At 49.5% G+C, this 22622-nt stretch overlaps 1 protein-coding gene across 1 annotated transcript in view; it reads right to left on the minus strand.

Moving 5' to 3' along the window:
- Window positions 1-16025, minus strand: part of LOC144138379 (unconventional myosin-XV-like) — a 157126-nt gene extending 141101 nt beyond the window's left edge. The window contains exon 1 of the mRNA XM_077670633.1: window positions 15731-16025. The gene's annotated coding sequence lies outside the window, so the exon portion shown is untranslated. The remainder of the gene's footprint in view (window positions 1-15730) is intronic.
- Between the last annotated feature and the right edge of the window lie 6597 nt (window positions 16026-22622).

Consider the following 22622-nt stretch of genomic DNA (forward strand, 5'->3'; position numbering starts at 1 on the left):
ACGACGAAAGGCTCATCCACGTGGCGCGTGCCGGAGAGTTCGTGGAACGGCTCGTGCTTTGGAACGCTGATTTGGCTGATCAGCGCTTCGTGTGACTCCACGTCTTTTTGGTGGCCTTCTTTCTACAGGCACAAGTTCGCCTAAATAAATCTCAGTTTGTCCTTGCCCCAACTTCGCCTGCTACACTTCTTGCAACGGAACACTGGTGGAGGTGCTGGGTATGTCCAGCAGTCCTACCGGCAGCCGCTCATCTAGCCCCGTCAGTCCTCTTCTCATCGACACACCTGTCCATCGCAGCAGCCGTCGCCTTCTGGGCCTAACCCCTGAATTCGGCCTCATGCCTGGGAACGCTCAGTCGCGTCAAGCTCGCGAAACGCAAACCATGGAGTCCAACAACTCACAGGTGATTTTCCAACAACCTCGGCAGCCACCCAGCTTCCATGGCGAAGTGTACGAAGACGTCGACGACTGGCTAGACCAGTACGAACGAGTTGCTTCATGCAACCTCTGGAATGCCGTCCACAAACTAAGAAACGTCTACTACTCGCTAGAGGACGGTGCCCGTGTATGGTTTGAGAACCATGAAGCGAGCCTTCGAACGTGGGACGACTTCCGCCACGACATTCGCGAGGCATTCCCTAACGCAGATCGTAGGGACAACGCATTGCAACTCCTTGAATCGCGCGTGCAGAAGCCAAACGAAAGTGTGGCAATGTTCGCTGAGGACATGGCGCGTCTTTTTCGCCGAGCCGATCCCGACATGTCCGAGCCGAAAAAGCTCCGGTACCTTATGCACGGAGTGAAGGAGCAGCTCTTTGCCGGACTTGTGCGAAACCCGCCACAGACTGTGCCGCAGTTTATAAAAGAAGCTACCGCCATCGAACGAGCTCTGCGGGATCGCTGCCGCCAATACAACCGAATGGACAATGCAACTTCGGCGCACGCCGCCTTTATTTCCCCAGCCAACGAAAATTCGCTGCGTGACCTCGTCCGGAGCATCGTCCAAGAAGAACTGAGAAATCTTACCACGAGTTCCTCGCAGCCAGCCATTGCTACCATCGCTGAGGTCGTCCGCGAAGAGATTCGTCAAGCGATTGCCCCACCTGAACCCAGCCAAGAAGTTTTACAAGTGAGCTATGCGAATGCCCTGGGTCGTCCTTCGTCTGCACGGCCCTCTTTCCCAACGCAACGAAAGCCGCCTTCTGGGACATGGTCCCGCACTGAGCCAATCTTCCAGCCACCGATACGCAAGACCAACGTATGGCGCACGGCAGACCAAACACCGCTATGCTACCACTGCGGCGAGGCGGGTCACGTGTACCGTCGCTGCCCATACCGCGAGATTGGACTTGCCGGTTTTTCACCCGCCGCTCGTCGCCCTCCTCGTTTCGGGGAACGACCACCTGAAATTGACGCCTATCTCGCGACGAGGCAAGAGCAGTCTGTGAGACAGCGACCACGCTCGCCCTCGCCAGCTCGCTTGAACACTTCGTTCAATCGTCGAAGCTCTCAGGATGCGTCAAGGGGAAGGTCTCCAAGTCCCCACCGGGGAAACTAGAACCGGCAACCTATGGAGGCAAGGTTGCTGTCGATGGGAGCTGCGAAGACCCTCCAATGTCGCCGGCGGTCGATAGGCGTACGGCGGAAGAATGCGCCGATAAAGTGGTGAGCGCCGATCTTTCTGTTTTAATCGACGGGCAGGAAGTAACTGCTCTGGTGGACACTGGCGCAGATTTTTCGATAATGAGCCAAGGACTCGCAGACAAGCTCAGAAAAGTCAAAACGCCGTGGACTGGGCCACAGATTCGATCCGCAGGCGGCGATGTAATGACGCCGACGGGCAAGTGTACTGCGAGAATCCGTATAAGTAAGGCGAATTTTGTCGGCACTTTCGTCATCCTTCCCCAGTGCTGTAAAGACCTTATCTTGGGAATGGACTTTCTGCGAGAATATCACGCCATTATCAATATCCCAGAGCGCCTAGTCACATTCTCTAACGACGTCACGGCTCGAGACCTCGATTACGAACAATGCTCGTCGACCTTGCGTATCGTTGATGAAGACGTCGTCTTGCCACCGAGGTCATGCGCCTTGGTTTCCGTGAAGTGCGAGGGTTCGTGGTGTGGCGAAGGGATAGCTGAAGCAACAAGTGACCTTCTTTTTACCCGTGGCATCTCGATCGCACGAGGAGTAGTGCACCTAAATGATAATTGCACCGAAGTACTTCTTACAAACTTCAGCAACGAACGCCAGCAAATCTCCAAAGGAACCGCCGTAGCACGCTTTGAGAACATTGAAGAAAACTTCGGATGTCTAGCCTTACAGGCCGAAACAGCGCCAGGTGGCGGTGAACCCTCCGTCTTTGACATATGCCCTGATCTACCAGCCACGAAGCAACAATGCCTGCTGGAACTATTACAACAGTTTATTGATTGCTTCTCCTCTACAACCAAGGTACGACAAACGCCCCTTACGAAGCATCGGATCATTACCATGGAGGATGGGAGACCTGTTCGCCAAAACCCGTATCGTGTCTCTCCCAAGGAACGAGACGCTATACGGGACCAGGTAAAACAAATGCTGGAGGACGATGTGATACAGCCATCGCAAAGCCCCTGGGCTTCTCCTGTTGTTTTGGTGCGGAAGAAAGATGGTAGTCTGCGCTTCTGTGTCGACTACCGCAAGCTAAACCAAGTCACCAAGAAGGATGTGTACCCGCTACCGCGAATCGACGACTCCCTTGACAGACTGCGCCACGCACGGTATTTTTCGTCGATGGATCTCAGGAGTGGTTACTGGCAGATCGAGGTCGATGAGCGGGACCGGGAGAAAACTGCATTTGTGACACCGGATGGACTTTATGAATTTAAGGTTCTCCCTTTTGGTTTATGCTCAGCTCCAGCAACATTTCAACGTCTCATGGACACTGTCTTGACCGGCCTGAAATGGCAAACGTGCCTTGTGTACCTCGATGACGTTGTTGTCTTTTCCGCCACTTTCGAGGAGCACTTGGAAAGACTTTGCTTGGTCCTCCAGGCATTACGTTCCGCCGGACTCACACTCAAGCCGGAGAAGTGCCATTTCGGTTACGAGAAGCTCCGCTTTTTAGGCCACGTCGTTAGCCACGAAGGAGTACAGCCAGACCCTGACAAAATTGCAGCTGTCGCCGATTTCCCGAAACCTACGGACAAAAAAGGCGTACGCCGCTTTTTGGGACTCTGCTCGTATTACCGCCGATTTATTCCAGCCTTTTCTCACATTGCAGCCCCGTTAACCTGCCTAACCCGAGATGATACCCCATTTGTGTGGAACAAGGAACAGCAAACGGCATTTGATGAGCTGAAGCAGCGCATGCAAACACCGCCGGTTTTAGCCCATTTTGACGAAGACGCAGCGACCAGCATCCACACGGACGCAAGCAATATCGGATTAGGAGCAGTTTTAGTACAAAAGCAAGATGGTGCCGAAAAGGTTCTTGCTTTCGCAAGCAGGACGCTCTCCCGTGCGGAGTCGAACTACTCGGCAACTGAAAAAGAATGCCTTGCGGTTGTATGGGCGGTGTTGAAATTTCGACCTTACCTGTATGGACGGCCGTTTCAAGTCGTAAGCGACCATCATTCACTATGCTGGTTGACGAGCCTTAGAAACCCTTCGGGGCGCCTTGCGCGCTGGAGCCTTAGGCTCCAAGAATTCGACATAACCGTCGTTTATAAATCTGGACGACAGCACTCCGATGCGGACTGTCTCTCCCGAGCTCCAGTAACGCCTGCAGACGATGAAGAATACGACATTCCGTTCTTGGGAGCTGTGAACACGACCACCATGTCCCAGAAGCAGCGCGAAGACCCAGAACTGCAGCCACTCATCGACTTTTTGGAGGGACAGACAAGTAGTGTTCCAAAAGCCTTCACAAGAGGGTTGTCATCCTTCTCGTTGCGGAACAATGTGCTCTTCAAGAGGAACTTCACCCCTAATGGCAATGCCCACCTCCTAGTCGTCCCCGCAACGCTACGTAATGAAATATTACAAGCGTGTCATGACGAACCCACCGCGGGTCATCTAGGCTTCACTCGCACGTTGGCCCGAATCCAGGAGAAATATTATTGGCCAAGGCTTTCCGTCACCGTTAGACATTATGTCCGTACCTGCCGTGATTGTCAACGACGGAAACCGTCACCGGGACGACCAGCCGGTTTGCTTCAACCAGTTCAGATTCCTGAAAAACCCTTTGAACAAGTTGGAATGGACCTTTTGGGACCTTTCCCACTTTCATCTTCCGGAACAAATTCGTAGTCGTCGCAACCGACTACCTCACCCGCTACGCCGAGACAAGGCCCTTACAACGAGGAACAGCTGCAGAAGTGGCCCACTTCTTCCTCGAAAACATCGTGCTCAGACACGGCGCTCCATCGATTGTAATCACAGACCGCGGAACAGCCTTCACGGCGCAGCTCATGGAAGCTGTCATGACGCTCAGCGGGACTTCCCATAGGAAGACAACCGCATACCATCCGCAGACCAACGGTTTGACGGAGCGCATGAACAAAACGATCGCGGACATGCTCTGCATGTACGTAGATGTCGAGCATAAAACCTGGGATGCCATTCTGCCGTACGTAACTTTCGGATACAACACGGCGCGACAGGAGACGACACGAATGTCGCCCTTTAGGTTACTCTACGGTCGCCAAGTGTCGACCATGTTGGACGCTATGCTACCACATGCCGATAGCGACGACCATGTCGACACGGAAGAGTTTACACGGCGAGCGGAAGAGGCACGGCAACTTGCTCGCGTGCGCACAAGCAATCAGCAACGCCATGACGCCAACCGCTACAATCTCCGCCACAGGCACGCGGACTTCCAACATGGTGACCGTGTGTGGGTGTGGAGTCCTGTTCGTCGCCGAGGGCTCTCAGAAAAGCTGCTTAGACGGTACTTTGGGCCATACAAAGTTCTGCGTCGGCTGAGTGACGTTACGTATGAAGTTATCCCGGTCAGCACTGTACCCGCAGGACGTCGTAAACTTCAGCCTGAAACCGTTCACGTGGTGCGCATGAAACCCTATTATTCAAGATGAGCCGACGTTCACGCCGTCACACTCAGCGACTGTGCCCGTTTTCTACCATTTTCTACGTGTAGTTACAACCCTGAGCATCGGGACGATGCCCTTTAGAGAGGGGGGCAAATGTCACGAGTGCGTCTGCTATGAGACGGAGCCACGAAGACGACGACGACGAAAGGCTCATCCACGTGGCGCGTGCCGGAGAGTTCGTGGAACGGCTCGTGCTTTGGAACGCTGATTTGGCTGATCAGCGCTTCGTGTGACTCCACGTCTTTTTGGTGGCCTTCTTTCTACAGGCACAAGTTCGCCTAAATAAATCTCAGTTTGTCCTTGCCCCAACTTCGCCTGCTACACTTCTTGCAACGGAACAATATGGACCCCAGCCCACTGCAGCCTACAGGGGAATGAACTGGCCCAGCTCTGGTTAACCGAGCTGTGTTGCCTACGACGCCACCACAACCACCATCATCTCCACACAAGACCTCGCACGAAAGCCAAGAACAAGCACACGTTATTAGATCTCACAAAGACAGGCTAGTCACATACAGGGATATAATAAATCACTACAGGTTATCCAGGTGCAAATATCCACCGGCCCACCCCACTCTTTCCAGGAAAGAGGCAGTCACGTGGCGACGGTTGCAGACGAACACTTTTCCGAGTCCTGTTTCCCTCAACCGCTGCTACCCAGACATTTACTCAAACCTCTGCATTTTGTGCAACAGCAGGGCCGACCTACACCACATGATATGGTCCTGCCATGAGCTCCAAAAAAATACAACCGGCTATAATAGCAAATCCAATGTAGATACACTTAGAAGCTACAAAATTAAGACTGCAGAACAATGGGAGACTGTTCTGCTCAGCTCCACACCGGAGGCACAACTGACAGCAGTCCGGATGGCCGAAGCCGCCGCGAGGATCCAAGGAATCCTGGCTGACGGATGAGGGAGGGAGACCGTCCAAGTCGTCTACCCTTCAGAACCCATCTCGGGCATCAAATAAAGTCATCTCTCTCTCTCTCTCTCTCTCTCTCTCTCTCTCTCTCTCTCTCTCTCTCTCTCTCTCTCTCTCTCTCTCTCCTCTCTCTCTCTCTCTCTCTCTCTCTCTCTCTCTCTCTCTCTCTCTGGAGGACTTCGACACCTCCAAATATCGAAATTTTGGATAAACCCATGCTGTGCTCTACCAGCCCACGCGCACGCACAGCGCTGGAAAAAACGGACGGCAGTAACGCGACAGCTGTCCGCGCTCCGTCCACATCCGCGCATTTCCAACAAGAAGACGACGCGTCTCGGGTTACTTTCTTCCGCCCATTGTTCTCGTTGCTTCTGCGCGGCGCCTCACAAGCTTAGCATGACAGCGCACCGTTTACGATAAAATACGTCCGTTGCTCAAAATGGCTTCGTATTTATTTATTTATTTATTTCAAGTGCAGAGCATTTTAGGGGCTCGCCTTGTCGTCGTAGCTCGCTCGCTGGACCCAAGTAGAGCCACACGGCGTTCCGTCGTAGCGGCTGTTGTCGTGGCGTAACCCAGAGGCTTCGAAAGCCAAGCGGTTTATATGTCATAAGCGTTCCAATCTCGTGAATCGCTGGCGCTTGTCTTACATCTCCGTGTTTTTCAGGCGCAAAGACAACTGCAGGTGCATCTGTGGCAAAATATACGTAACCAACCGGCAGCACTCGCGTTCGTTTAGTTAGGAACTCTCGTTAGGTTGGTTTTTACGATAGTAAGCGAAAAAAAGTGGCAGTGCAACGCCGGCACGTGCGGGAGGAAAAGCAAGCACAAGAAGAACAGAACTCCCGCTGGCGCACTTTCAGGCAGGGGGCGCGCGAGCACTGCGAAGGCGGGAAATTTGAAATTCATTGGACAAACCTCCATTGAATTCATCAGGAGAGGAATCAGACAGGGCTGCGAAAAGCGTGATGGGTGGTAAGAGTGAGAGGATAACGGCGCTACAGCCCGTTATGGCGAATCTCTGCTCTGCACTTCCGAGAGCTTTCACATTGAGTGGAACGGCTTTAATTTATTAGCGGAGAGGAATTCGTTTGCGCGTGTATGCACGGAGGGTGCATTTTCGATTCACTGGTGCGGACTTCAGTTTAAAGAAGCGCAGCGAAACTAATTTAACCGGCAAAGTTCACCTTCGGGCGCTCCTCTACAACAGCTCTTTTCCCTGCTTATGCATTGCAGCCTCAGCAAAACGGCACTTTAAACGAGCTTTTAATCAACATACTTATGAATTTTGTGGTCGAAGAATTGGTCCTTGACAGCGAAATAAGCACTTCCGAGGGAGACAAGACGGCTCTATCATCTAAACCAGGATTACGCGGCCTCTTGTCGAATCTCTACCACACCGGAAGTCCCTTGGGGAATTTTGTTTGCAGGCAGTAATATGGTCCATAAAAATGCAAATAGGCGATGCGGGCCGAGAAACCGGACGCAAGACAATGCCGATTCACATCTGCGATATTTCGAACTCGTCCCAAGCGGTTTGTCGGAGCAGAAGCGAAGAACGGCCGGTTTAACATTTCATTCGCGGAGTCATGAGCCAGCGTCGCGGAGGGATACAAAAGAGTGGACTGCCGACGAGTTTGCAAGGTTACAAGGTCAACGATTATGCCTCGGATTTACGGAAAGGCCCCGGAAAGGGGCAGTCGCTCCACCGACGTAACTGTCGCTATTATAGTAGCGCTGACTCTGATTTATTCTCCGCCCGATAACAGCGCCTTCCCGTTGGAATCCTAAAAAGGCAAAGAAGAAGACTAGTCCGCCATTGTCTAGACGAAAAGGGCCGTGGAGTAAGTAAGGGTTGTTGAAATGATGGACGACCGGCGAGGCACCATTTCTTTCTTGTGGCGAATCCGCCGTATGAACGCCGTGGCACTGACTTCCCGCGGAAGAGAGGACCGTTAACAATTGCCTTTTTTATTTGCTTGTTTTTATGTTGATGCAAGTTTAAGCGGCCCGTTTCCGCCTCTGTTCGCCCTCGTGAACTTTTACGGTGTTTCTGTGAGTCTCCATTGTTTTTACGTGCGAGGTCCGTGCGAGCACGTGCATGCAGTCAGTTAGGGTTGAAAGGGTGAGTGAGTGAGTGAGTGAGTGAGTGAGTGAGTGAGTGAGTGAGTGATGTTGATTGATTGTGGGGTTTAACGCGCCGACGCAACGCAGGCGATGAGGCGCGCCGTAGTGGAGGGCTCCGGATTAATTTTGACCTCCTGGGGATCTTTATCGTGCGCCGAAATCTCGTACACACGGGCGTTTTTGCTTTTCGCCTCCATCAGAAAAGCGGCCGCCGCGGCCGGGAATCGAACCCGCGACCTCGTGCTCAGCAGCGCAACGCCTTAGCCACTGAGCCACCGCGGCGGGTGAGTGAGTGATGTGGTCTTGACATCCGCAGTGACTGTTGTAGTATTTTTGAGGACGGACAATGAGCATTGAAAGCATAAACGTTTACGTTATACTCGGTGACAACTTAAGAACGGCACCGGAAGTTTCCGCTGTGCCTTATCACCGTAGCCGGATGTTTCTCCGCGCGGCGCAAGCAGGGCGTTACTGGGAATATTTTGAACATGGCGTGACTGCCGTTCCCGTGATTTTTTGGACTTAATATGCTTATAAATGACTCCAGTGACGACAAACAAACTGCGTGAGACAAGGCAGACGATATCACGCATTCATATCAAACCCATTTCAAAACGCGCGCGCACTGACGTCACGGGTCCGGCGCTTTGTCGGAGTGATACACTACATGAGGTGGTGCCGTTCTTGAGTTGTAACCGAGTATAGTTACATGTTTGTTTGTTGCTTTTTTTTTGGGGGGGGGGGGGGGGGGGGGTAGGAAGAATTAGATGCCACAATGGGAGAGAAGAAAGCAGGTCTTTTCAAAGGGCTATGACAGCAAAATAAGAGTTTGTTTCACCAAAAAGACTGCTTTATCCTGCTAACAGTGATCATAGCTTTATCAACAACTTCAGACATATAACCTAGGTGTAAAAGAAAGCCGAAGCAGCAGAGGCGACACCACAGCCACTTTTGGTGACGTCTCTGTGACGTCACAGCCAGCGCCAAGAAACGTGACTGGACGATTGCTGTGGGGCTTCTGGTACCATCTGATCGTATCACCTCAATGCTAACACCTGGGGCGGTATTCTCGTGTTTTGTCCGCTTTGTGTCCATTTCAGAAGTGTCCGTTTTGAGCAAGCCCTGATTGGCTAAAAGCGAACACCTGATGTGACGCCATACGAGCACGGCGGAGCTATGAGACGCGGCTTCTCTGAGCAGACGATTGGGAGCAGACGATTTTTCGTCGCCTTGCTGTTGGTTCGCTGGCGGAATAATAAACGCATAAAAGATAGTTGGAAATAGGCTTATTCGATTAAACTGTGTTTACAAGAACAGTTGATCAAAAGTCAACCCAAAACCCGCCTACAACTCGAAGTACGTCGCAATAAAACGGACGCAAAACGGACGTTTTCAAAACGGACAAACACGAGAATACCGCCCCTGGTCAACACACTGATAGCTGTTCTTGGTTTTGGCCTGCAATGCGTCAGTCACTGCTGTCGCTATTGCGTCAGTTCTGACGTCGCGTAGCGCGGAATTTGAATTTTTTCAATATTTTTTGCGTTTTCTTTTTGTTAAGAAACGTTTTTTTGTGGCTGGTATGGAACTGAGTGAGTTACCAAAGGGTAGTTCTTTCAAAATGTACGAAGTTCGTATTTCGTCGTCATGGCCCCTTAAAAATCTGTGAAGTAAGCCCATTTTCTGACCAAATATATGCATTGAGTAAAAAGGCATATGGGCTAGCCGGTACCTAATTATACAGTCAGAAAAATCATTAAAGCAGTTCTACTTGGGCGTTCATTTAACGCACCATTTTTCAGCGATCCAATTAACGCCAAAGGCGCCACAATGAATGCTCGCAAGCGGAACAGGAAAGAAAGTCTTTGCCGTCCGGCGGGAGTTTTAACGACGATTCTTTTTGCTGAAAAAGTCCGATTTCAAGATAAAAACAAGGCAGGCACATAGGCTCACGTTCAAATTCAGCAGTGATGCTTACAACCTCGTAATCAGTTTTGGCTTGTCAGGGAAGTATTTGCTGTATAGGGATATGGATAAGGATAGGGATAAATAGGAAGGCATAGGGATGCAAACCAATCAACCGGGCATGGCGCTTTGCTCGAGCAATGCTCCGTGTTCACCGCCGGGGCTATAGACATACTGCCTACTTCAGTTTCAGATGCTTTCTTTAAGCAACAAAATAAAGACAACTTCTCAAAGTCGACTTGTGAAGGCTTTTTAAAGGCAACTTTTACAGACAACTTATAAGGACAACTGTATAAAGATAAAAATTTACAGACTAATTTTTAAAGGGTTCAATGACTGAAGACAAAATACAAGTTGGGTTTATTAAAAAGACTGCTTTGACCCGGTAACAATCATATTAGTTTTATCGCGAACGTCAAACAAACAATGGAGATATTAAAGAAAACACGCGAAGCAGTGGCGCCTCCCCCGCCACTTTCCGGCAACTTTTTTATGACGTCACAGAATACTGTTTGTGTGATCGGCGGCCGTCGGCATAAACCACCACTAAGACACATAAATGACTGAGGGATTCTAGTTCCGCTTGGTCGCATCACTTAAACGCCAACGTCCAGTTAACGCAGTGATAAAAATGTTTTTAATGCTGGCCTATATGACGTCACTTTTGCCCACAACACCTCGCTGTAGCGCGAAATTTGAATGTGTTTTTTAACACTCCTTGCTTTTTTTCGGTTAAAAAACATCTTTAGTGGTTGTAATGGAGGTACTGAAGTGCAGTTCTATAAACTTAAACAAAGTTGCATTTTTTCTTCATGGCCTCTCTAAAGACAACTTGTAAACCTGTAAGGACAACTCCGCAACATCTTTTCTATCCGCACTGTACCAAAATTAATCGATTTAGATTAATTCCAACTTAGCCAGCGTTATTGCATGGTGCTTGTACAAGCATACATGTACTCTTGTTGTAACGTTTAAAGGAGCCATGAAGACAAAATACAAGTTAGGTTTATTAGAAAGACTGCTTAGTCCCGATAACAATGATACCAATATCATCGCAATCCTCGAACAAATAACGGAGATATGAAATAAAACGTGTGAAGCAGTCGCGACCCCCTAGCCAATTTCCCGCAACTTTTCTATGACGTCACGGAACCTTGTTTGTGCGATTGGCGGCCGCCTAACTGACCTGTCGCGACGACACATGGGGCCTCTAGTTCCATTTGACCGCATCACTTGAATGCTAACGTGCAGTTAACGCCCTGAAAATTGTTTTATTGTTGGCCCGTATGACGTCATTCTTGCTCATACACGTCACTGTGGCGCAAAATTTGAAAGTTTTAAATACTTCTTGCTTTTTTTTTTCGTTAAAAAAACATCTTTTGTAGCTGTAATGGAGCTGAGTGAGATACTGAATCCTAGTTCTTTCAAATTAAACGAAGTTATATTTTCTCTTCATGGCTCCTTGAAGATTCGCTTTGGAGGCTAGTTTGTAATGGAGGTGCCATGGAGTCCACGCCGTAGTAACAGTGATTATTAAGATTAAACGTAAATTGCGTTGTTAATTGTTCTCGCTTTTAACTCCGCTGGGACTCCTCTTTCACTCATTAGAACTTTAAACATACGCTTGTAGAGCCAATATATTAAAATCCATCGCGATCGGTAAAGTCGCCAGTAGTCGATTAAAAACGAGAATTTCGAAAGATTAACTTTTTTCTCCGCGCAGATATCCATGTAAACAACACCAAAAAAGCTTAAAGTTCGCTCATAGACGAAAGCCTGTCTTTCTAAAATTGCGGGAGAACTGGGTTTTTGGTTGGTAAAGGGCAACACAGTTTGGGGTATTATCAAAGACAAAATAAAACGCAAAATGCGACCTTTGTACAAATTTAGGGCGCGCATCAAGCCAGCAGTTCTCAGAGTTTATTTTTGTAAAACGACGTTGAGTTATTGTTGCAACACCGTGTCCGTCATTCCGTCCCTCTGTCTGTCTGTCTGTCTGTCTGTATGTCTGTCTGTCTGTCTGTCTGTATGTCTGTCTGTGCGTGCGTGCGTGCGTGCGTGTTCACAAAGCAGTTTATAACCCCTGCATAAACAGCGTCATTCTCGTAGTTTCTTGGAGAAAGAAATCTAAACAGAAAGAAAATGAACAATTGGCACACAAAACTCTCAGGGAAAAACGCTGCATCGACATTTTTGTCTTGTATTTGAACGCTCTCGATCGTGAACGTTCTTTCCATTGGTCTTTTTTTTTTTTTTTTCGCTCTGACGGCAGTCTTTCCGACATAGTATCTCGCTTGGCAATCTCGTTTCCTGGTTTTTTTCTCCGCATCCTTCCGTAAACTCTGTGGCGTCCGCACTTTCTTGTGATTTACTGTCACCTTTCTTCCGTACTCCTCGCGCGCTCTCCAAGTACATTCTCGGCTCTCCTACTCGAGCGCAAATGTGATATAAAGTTGAACCTGGATTTTACGACAGACACTCCTAATTTTCTAATCCCCCGAAATAACGAACGAGTAAGAATACCCCGCAGTTTCCCATGCACTTAATGTTTTCTCCGTTTTACGAAGTTCCCGATTCAACGAAATTATTAGCGGGTCTCTGTGACCGTGGTTCAAGGTTCAACTGTATACAAAGTAGAGCTTTTGCTGGAAAAGGAGGACCACTGTGGTCGCGATGTGACAAAGGGATTGGAAAGAAAAAATAAAGAAATGCCGGTAGTTTAAAAGGGCTGAGTTCGTTGAATGAATAGGCAAGTTCGCGGTATTCGCAGTTAATGGTCCACCTCGCTGTATCAAGTAGAGCTAGTAGCTCGGTACAAGGTTGGTGGTTCGGTACCTGCAGCTACATCCGGTGGAGGACCCACTCGAAAAATTCCTGCAAGAGCGCTTTTATTTGAGGAAACTCCAACTTCAGGTAATAGTCACGCGTCAATTTGTTGCAGAAACCATGTCTAGGAAGTTCGATAACATTACGGGTTACAAACCATGACGTAAATAGTGCTGTTTATTTTGACTCGGCGTTCATTGCAAAGCCGCTTGAGACACTGCGTTGAGTGATTGTCCCGATCGTTCTGAAAAGGGGGGGGGGGGGGCGTGAGAGAATAATGTATATATGTCAATGGAGAGCGGCTGATGGTATTTTACGGGGCCAGATACATTGCGAAATCTAGGTGAAGTGACCAAACATAGATGTCGCCTTAAAAAAAAACAAAAAAACATGTAGGCGACGCTGAAGAAACTAGGCGATCTAAATAATCCGCATCCCGGATCCACTAAACGGATATGCCCCACACCTTCGGGGTGTAGATTCAATTCAGGAACAAAAATTGGAGTTTCATTACTTATACCCTTGCATTCTTGGCGTGCACCTCGGTGTGCCCTTGATTCATTATATTCCCCAGCGAATCTTATCTCGTAGCTCTATGATCATATTAAACTATTGCTCAATTCCATCCAAACTATATAGTCGAACCCCATTAATACGTACCCGGCTATTGCGTTTTACCGGCACTCGCGCACTGAAAGCTCGGTCACAATGTAACAATGTAAAACACTTCTCCGATTATGCATTTGTATTTCCCGTGAGGAATTCGTATCAACCGCGTTTTTACATTCCGTTTCGACTAAATTCCCCGCCCCTCACTTCTTCGCCTTCGATATGTTCTTGTTCCCTCTAAGTTAGTAGTGTGGTGGAGTCAGCTGCTGTGTTTTCAACCGAGCACAGTACACGAATCGGTGCTTCACCGTCGTCGGCGCCATGAATGCGCAGAAGCAGCAGCGCGGATTTAGTAGGTGGTTTAATTGGAGCTTTTTGGTCTCGATCCCCGGGAGACTTTCATGTAACTGACCGATAGAAATACTATGTGTGAGAACCAGACGGCACCAAAAAAAGTTCCAAAGAAGCGGATAAAGTTTTAAAGCAGAAAATGTGAACGAGTAACCTTCATCCCATGACATTAAACCTTTCAAACACGTAAGGACGCTTTAGAGGAGTTTAAGACGGGGGGTTCTGATATTCAGCAAGATATATATATATAGAAATAAGGGTAGGCAGTCAAGAAAGCCAAGGAAAGCAGAGGGGAAAATGCGGTGGGTCATTTTGTTATCCTTGAAACAGATAGTTTTTTTAAAGAAAGAAATAAAAGTGGAAAAAAACATGCCCGCCGGCTGATATATATATATATATATATATATATATATATATATATATGTGTGTGTGTGTGTGTGTGTGTGTGTGTGTGTGTGTGTGTGTGTGTGTGTGTGTGTGTGTGTGTGTGTGTGTGTGTGTGTGTGTGTGTGTGTGTGTGTGTGTGTGTGTGTGTGTGTGTGAAAGAGAGAGAAGCGAGAGAGAGAGAGAGAGAGCAATATTACTTCTCGCTATATCATTTTCGCTGCTGGTGCGTTGAGTAGAACACATCAATTTGAAGTCAATGTGCCCTGTCTGCTGTCAGTCAAGCCCTACAATTTGTACTCTAAACAATTAGCGTGGGAAACGGATATTACCTTCTTGTAAAGCAATTTTCAACAAACGCGCTGGGACTGTTGATCAAGCAATTCACAATACCAATAGCAAAAAATAGCTAAAACCCGGACGCCAAATTCGCGTGACAGCTTTCGGCAATAGTACGCAGCTCACACAGACACGTACACAGACGCAAAGAAACCGGGGCAGACAGAGCTCGTAAGTCACCTACGAAGCGCTCCACATACGACGAAGACTACGCCGTGGGCGTGCGACTGCTGAGGCGTCAACAACCTCTGAACCCTCCGCAAGGGTTGATCGCTCGCGGACACACTTGAAAGCGACGCCTCGCCCTCAACCGTGACGAGCGGGGCCCGCGTAGAAGCTAAACAAAAACACACCGCGGCGGAAGAAGAACGGAGCAATCACTTCCCTTCGGCATAAATTGGGCCGTCAAAACAAACCACCGTCCCGCCTATACGTGGCCCGCCCACGGCGCGAACCCAGAAATTGGCGGCTGACGTCACCATTCAAGTCCCACACGGGCCGCCATGTCTAAACAGATCAACAGGTTGCCCCGAGCGAGCGGCCGAAACGCTTGAGACGGGTCCACCCCCGTCGCAGTGCGGGTACCTCCGAGGCAGAAACGAATTCAAGCTAGATAACACTGTTTACCAGCTACAACGTTGAAAACTAACGTCTTACTACGAGCGGCAGTGAAAGAACGGTCGCGGATGGGGGCTGGAATGTCACTGCGTCGTCTGCGGCCGCCCGCGCGTAGCAGACGATATCCGGACATTCCTCGAGAATGCGGCGAGCGCTACAGACGAAGCCGTGCGTTCGTGGGCTAGGCCTAGCCAATCTAGCCACCCGTGCTGGTGAACGGGCTCTCGTGACGTTTCGGCGAGGGAGAGCATTTTTTGGGCCGCTCCGGACCGAACAAAAATAGAGATCAAGAGAATGGATAAGCGCCCGACAGGCATTATAGTCCGGCGATCGCCTTGACCCGTCCAACACACTGGGGCCACTCGCAATTTAAACTCGCTATTCACGTCCCCCGACAGGCGATGATGCCCGAAAAGCGGGCAACAGTTTTCGCGGAATGGTTCAACGAGATCGCGGTGCGAAAAGGAGTTTCTCCGGAGTCACACTACCTGGGTCGCACGCCGGCTCGGAGAAGACGTGGTGTGTTCCTTCAGCTGGGAATGTAGACTCGCTTCGGTGGCCGATGTGGAGCACCGTCGCCGAGCCAGCGCTCGTGAATCCGGGGCACTCGCTCGCGCGCACCGTCGCACAACTTCGCCGTTTGAATCGCGCACGATAAAGTGAGGGGGCGGAGAAAAGAGCTACGGGCCCACTTCGAGCCGGGACCCAAGGGACCGCGGTTCACACGAGTCGTAGCTTTCGAGATAGGCTGCCACGGGCGGAACTTGGTTGCCGAGACGTGGCCCCTCATTGGCCGAGAAACCAGTTCCTACAGGTGTATTTTTTCCCCCTGCCGAAGCCGCGCTCATTGGCCCGTTACGCGAAGAGCTTTGTGATTATTTTTTGCTCTACCTGTGCCGCCGTGACATGAATCGCAGAGTGCGCCGACGCGCCCCGAGGGGGCGCCACCGCCGTCGCCGCGTCGTCTGCTTCGAGAGCCGCGGGCCGTCATCGTCTGCTCCTCCTAGCCGGCCCGTTTCTGGACGTGACCTGCCTCTGGTGGCTTGCAGGAAGGCGCGAGTTTTCCCGACACCACTTTCCCAAAATGTCACAGCGCTCTGACGGGCGAGGAAGGAAGCTACACACGCGCAAGCGTGTCTCTGCAAGCTAATTGCATTCTTTCTTCTTCCGTTTTGGTCGGAAGTTACGAACCGCCACGTTTGCGCGCGCGCGAATAAAAACCTGCAATCTAAACACGCGCCCCGTTGACTATTCATTTTACACGCTTTGGACATAATGGTTGTTTCGTGCCTTTTTTTATTAGCCTAGACGTGCTTCAGCAGTTTCATATGTTGGGTCAACTTGGGGGGATTAGTTGCACCATGGTTAGGAGGTGGAGTGGGGGGTGGCGAGGTTTAGCGATGCTAGTTCGAAGACATTTCGGGGTGCGGCACTAAATCGCTGGTCCTTTATGTCCTTGAAAACCGCCTTCTATGTTGTAAGGGAAATTTGAATGAGTGTAACTCCACAAATGTTTTCAAAAAATGAAGCTTGGAGTTTTACCCTTTTAAGAGTAAACACCTGGGGATTAATTCCTGGCTCCTTCAACGTGCACGAGGAGGATGAATGAACTTTATGCGCAGCAAACATTTTTTTTTCTATTTCTATGCCATTCAAATAACAGAACAGAAACATAGCGCACATGTATTAACCAGTAAGGTATCAGGGCTTCGTGTGTTTCATTTCATATTTAATTTATTTCATACGTAAGTGCCTGAGGGCATTACATTATGGAGGGCAAGTGACGAGGTACAGTGCATTGTTCATAATAACGAACAAAAAATCAAAAGAAAACACGCAAAAACCAGGATCCAGGATCAGAAACCAGCTGCCTGGTCGATCGAAAACCAGAAAACACGCAACAACCACGTAAATTTTCTTGCTGCGAAATGCTGTCATGTTTTGACGGGTACAGTACTATCATTAAAAAGGCAGTGAATGCCTAACCTGCTTAGGCGACGCGATGTAAATGTTTCGACAAGCGATGCGCGCGAGCCGCCTGTCGCCAGATAGACCACAAGTTTGGTCGTATGGGGGGATCTCTTCAAGACGAACGAAATTTATTGCTTGTAAGAACAATAAATTTTTACCTTCATCAATTATATTATGCCTTGAGGATTCGGCGAAACAGAGATGCTTGCAGTACTCGCATGTAGCCTCATGCCGTCGCAGCGAGATAGGTAGCTCACGCTTCTCGAAAAAAACTCGAAAAATCAGCTTGCCCTAAGCGAACGGACTCAGTGAATGCATTCTTTTGTTGCGGCCTCTCGACGCTGATGTATGCAGCGGGCGTGCAAGGCCATGGTAACTTTAACTATCATGAAATAATGACTATCGATAATTATTTCAGCGCCACTGTCGCAGGCTATACGCACTAACCATATCTGGCTCCTATGTGTACTCTCACAATGACGATGACCCGTTTCGCGATTTCATGGGGAAAACGGTAACAAAACAATCGCTTACTTACGTAGAGACGACCTCATCAAAATATTTTTATTGGAATAATTTTTCGTTTTGGCCTTTTACATAATTGTTTTCTTGCTGAGTGTTTTACTTTTTAATCCTTTCATGCTTCACCTTTCCTTTTTCCCCTCGACATAAAATCGTGCCGCCACTGCCTCCGGGTGACGCAAAGAGACCAAGAACAGGGAGCGTATACGCTGTTCAGCTTAGGTGGACCCCGGAAACAACAATGAATGAGCTTTCCTTGGTATGTATCCGAACACAAAGCATCTTAAAAAAAGCATTCTTGGAACGCGTCGCCACAGCACCAACCTTCAAAATGGCTCGTTTAGGCTGTTCTGCCGCACACTGATTATCCGAAAGCGTCACTCGCCAGTTGACCACACGGCACACGAAGTGTTGCGGAGGTTGTAGGTGCAGAAAACCACATGGAGGGGCGACGGCCGCAGCTAGGACAGCTAGACCCTCCTAGGACAGCTAGGACAGCTAGACCTGTAATGTAGGCGACCAGCGACGGTCCGAACCAACGGCACATTGTTCCTTTCGGGCGCCGCGCGGCCAGGCCGGGCCGTCGGTGAAGGTGCGTTCTGCCAACCAGGGGTTTATCCGGAATTTCGATTTTGGGGGGTTGTCGGAATCCTCCTGGGGGGTGTTAAGAGACTGCTTGAAGTGTGTGTGTAAGGGGGGGGGGGGGGCTGTATAAATCCCTGGGCCTGGTACTCGTGGAATCTTTTTGGGGGCGTCGAATTCCTTCTGGGGGGAGGTGCTGGGCGAGTGTGTATAAATCTCTGGCCTGGAGCTGATGTGTCCGCTTCACAAAATTCGCGCAATTATGAACTGGAAACGCAAAATTGGATGCGAAAATACCTTATTAGCACAGTCATACCAAAAAACGAACCCGAACAAGGAGACACAAACACGGTGCAGCAGATAAGCCAGTCGAAATAATTCGCTGAACGCTAAAGACTCACCCGTTCACACTTGCGACGAAGCCACGCGATTTCTGCCGCGGCGACAAAAATTGGTCCCGTCGCTTTCACTCGCTTTCGTCGCAAGTGTGAACGGGCCTCAAGAAAGGGGCGCAAATATTACACATTTTTGTGCAGATACGTGGCGGTACGTTTTTCGCATCAACGCATACGGTGGGGTACTCCAAAAAGAATGCTTACGCATTGAAAATTTTTTACCCTTTAGGCGGAGTAGAAGTGCGAAAAGGGTAAGGTGATGGCTCGCACTTATTACGTGGAAATATATTTCAGAACATCCATGGGTATCGCAAATGACGCGCTTTGACTATAGCATTGTTCGCGAGCAAGGTCCCGCTGGTAGCTATAAGTTAGTTAGATTTCGTAATTAAATTTCGCGAGATCTTTTACTGCGTAGAAATAAAACAGTTGCTCTTTACTGCCCCTAATAAATTATTGATTGTATTCAGTAGAAGACCCAGCTTCGTTCCCGCCACGATATGAACGCTTCTGGCACATCGCCTGTGGGAATAGGTTCTATTTTGTCAATTCCCGTATTTTACTTCTCTTTTCGGTGTATATATGGAAATTACCGGATGTGCATTCGTATATAAAACAATTCAATACTTTGAAAATCCTATGCAACCGTCGGGACTCGAACCCACACCGCTGCCGGAGTACGCATGCGAGCAACACGCTCCAGACAGCTCGACCAACGCGGAAGCAGACGGAAGGGTGCAGTTTTGGACGTAACACAGCAAACTACCTGTTGTTTTGTAAATTGACGCCACGTATCGTAAAACGAACTACTGCAATAAATATGGTGGTGTAGATTAAGTCCTCATTCCCACAGCCGTCACCTTCCCCGTCACGGCACCGTCACGTCAAGAAACCGCGACGGAGACGTAGACGAGTAGCGTTCGTACTGGAGCTCTCCGTCAGATTACAGGGTCGTCTGCCTAGTGATCAGTTTAGCCTAGAATTGAGCGTTTTTAATCTGAAAAGTAAAGAAAATGGTTTGTGCTCACTTTTCGCTAGATTTAGCCGTAAAAATTTATTTTCTGATTATGGAGCATGGTCCCGTCACGTTGACGTGACGGAAACGTAGAGCTCGGCCTCCCGTCACTGTCGCACCGTTTTCGACGAGAAATCGGCCAAAAAACGGCGCCCATGACGGAAGACGGTGACGCGACGGTGACGTGACGGGGTTAAAAACGGCTGTGGGAATGAGGGCTAATACGGCATGTCTGTACTTTGGTTCCGCCAGCCATAATTTTTTTTTTACTGTGGAATACATTTGACGTCACTTCAACTTAATTTTCAGGGTATACGCCGGGCGTAACTCGAAACATTGGGTTAGAGTACAGTGGGGCTAACTTTAATTTAAAAAATCGCACGCCTTATTCCGAGTCACCCGAGTCGACCTGGGCACGTTATTCCGGGAAGGGGCTTAATGGGAAAATACGAAACAGAAAGGGCGTTTTGTGCCGGGTTGAAATGGGAGGGAACAAACGAGAAGGTCGAAATGGGAGTGGGTTCAAATGGGAACAGGCGAAATGGGAAAGGGCGAAATGGGAAGGTCGTCTTCCACCGGGTTGAAACGGGAGGGACCAAGCGGTAAGGTTGAAATGGGAATGGGTTCAAACGGGAACCTCCCGCTGAGTTGAGCAGACGACACCACGTTTGGCAATGGATGATCACCGTAGTCAATGGATATATCGATCGCTTGTTCACAAAATGAGCTCGAGTGTTTCACAATTTTTTTGTAACTATTTTGATATTGCATAAGTTTTCTTGGTATTTATTATTACTTTACTCAAAGATATAAACGTCATTTGTATCACGTGACTTCCGGATTTCAAGCGATTCTAGTCCGGAAGTTGAGACCGAAATTTTATACCTCACACGAACAAACGCGAGTCGCCGCGACCAGCTGGAGCCGAGCGGCGTCGCCAAAGGCGCCATACGGGATTTTTCCCCAGCGCAATTGCGCTCCCAGCCTCTTATCATGGAAGTACTGCCGCTGTGGCTGTACAAAGCGAGGCGAGACGAAGATCGCATGCTCAGGTAGCACCCTCACGAGCTGCAAGCCGAACTTGACTTCTGACGTTGGATAGCTCGAACCGCGACCGGCTTTGCTCGAACGCGCGGCCGTTTAAACATTCACAAGCATGGAGCGGCCTACGGCTGCGTTGTTTTCGCCACGTTTTCCGGTTTGCTGTGACGATTGCATTTGGCCTTCTCCTGGGAGTTTCCGCGCCACCTTTCTTTACATCATAGCGGTGTAACGAGGGTCCTATCTACTGAGAGGTGGAGCGAAAAACTAAGTTTGGTTTCGCTCGCGTGCGCACTACGCTCTCGCCTTATCGGTGCCCCGGCGTTGTGGCACGTTGTGTGTGCCACATTGTCGTGATTGTCGTACGCTTTTGTCCCCTTCAGTGCATTGAAAAACAAGGTGCAGAACCACCGATTTTGGTTGCGGGCGCAGGAAAAAACGGATCATTTTTTGCCTCACTCGTAGGTAGTACGCGGGCTGATCCGAGGACTGCTCAATTCGTGCGTGAAAAACGAATGCGAGATTACGCTTGGGAGGGACCAAGGTGAGGTCTGGACTGACATGCAGCCTTGACAAAAGTTGGAAAGATAAAATGATCATGTTCCAAGAATTCAAGTGCGATTGATTGATTGATTGATTGTGGGGGTTTAACGCGCCGACGCAACGCAGGCGATGAGGCGCGCCGTAGTGGAGGGCTCCGGATTAATTTTGACCACCTGGGGATCTTTAACGTGCGCCGAAATCTCGTACACACGGGCGTTTTTGCTTTTCGCCTCCATCTGAAAAGCGGCCGCCGCGGCCGGGAATCGAAGCCGCGACCTCGTGCTCAGCAGCGCAACGCGCCTTAGCCACTGAGCCACCGCGGCGGGTAAATTCAAGTGCGGTGTGTTTCGTGAAATAAAATAAAATACAAGGCGCGGATGTCGTACCTCTGTCATCTCACTTTTGCACGGCGGCGTGAACTTCGACGGATCCGAAAGATCAATAGATAAAGGGGTATATTAAGAATTTCGATTTCGGGGCGGCGGGAGGGGTCGAAGTCCTCCTAGGGAAGTATTGGGGAGATGTTGGGGGCTGCGTATAAATCCCTGGGCAGGGTGATGGTGGTTGTGGGATCTTTTTTTGGGGGGGAGTTGAAATCCTTCTGGGGCAAGGGGGTGTTGGCGGAAGGGGGGGGGGGGGGGGGTATAAAACCACCGCCGCATTTCGCGGCCGCCAGCAGGCGCCACCCGTCACGCACGTGCGCTTCGTGACGTCACGGTGTTTACATACAGGGAGGTCCATTCTATCAGCTCCCTCGGGCATAACGGAAATATTTTTCAAGTCAGCTGACCATGCAGCATTGGCCCAGAGTTAGGTGTAGTCACCGCGAATTTAAGTCAGTTTAGCCATCCTCTTGACTAATCTTCGTAGGGTATAGTGGGCTCAACTGTACTTTTTGTCTTTGTGCGACACGAAAACAACACAAAAAAGAGATCACGTGCAGCTTCGGTGCGCAAAAACTGTCAGGGTCATTAGGCTTCAAAATACACCTACTCGGCTACATATTTTTTGAGCGCGTGGCGTAGCGAGCGAAAGCCGTGTGTAAGGCCTCGTGGCCTCGTCTGGCTACGCTACTGCTGTCAGGTGTCTCTTTTCGCAGCCAGCTTTAGCTTGCGCCAGGACAGACCACGCCTGTTTGGCAATAGTTCTATTAAAAGATATTTGAACGAAAGGGTACACACTTCTGGACCGGCCTACATTGCCAATTTTAAGCGCAGAACTGCAAAAAATCTTTAACCTGATGAGCCAGCCCCACCGGCACCACATTAGCAAATGTGGCAAATGGCATCTGCTTTTAGCCGCATTTAATGC

Source organism: Haemaphysalis longicornis, unplaced genomic scaffold (genome assembly GCF_048455015.1).
Source record: "Haemaphysalis longicornis isolate Haplotype H1 unplaced genomic scaffold, Haemaphysalis longicornis Haplotype H1 scaffold_5, whole genome shotgun sequence".
In the NCBI taxonomy this organism is placed as follows: Eukaryota; Metazoa; Arthropoda; class Arachnida; order Ixodida; family Ixodidae; genus Haemaphysalis; species Haemaphysalis longicornis.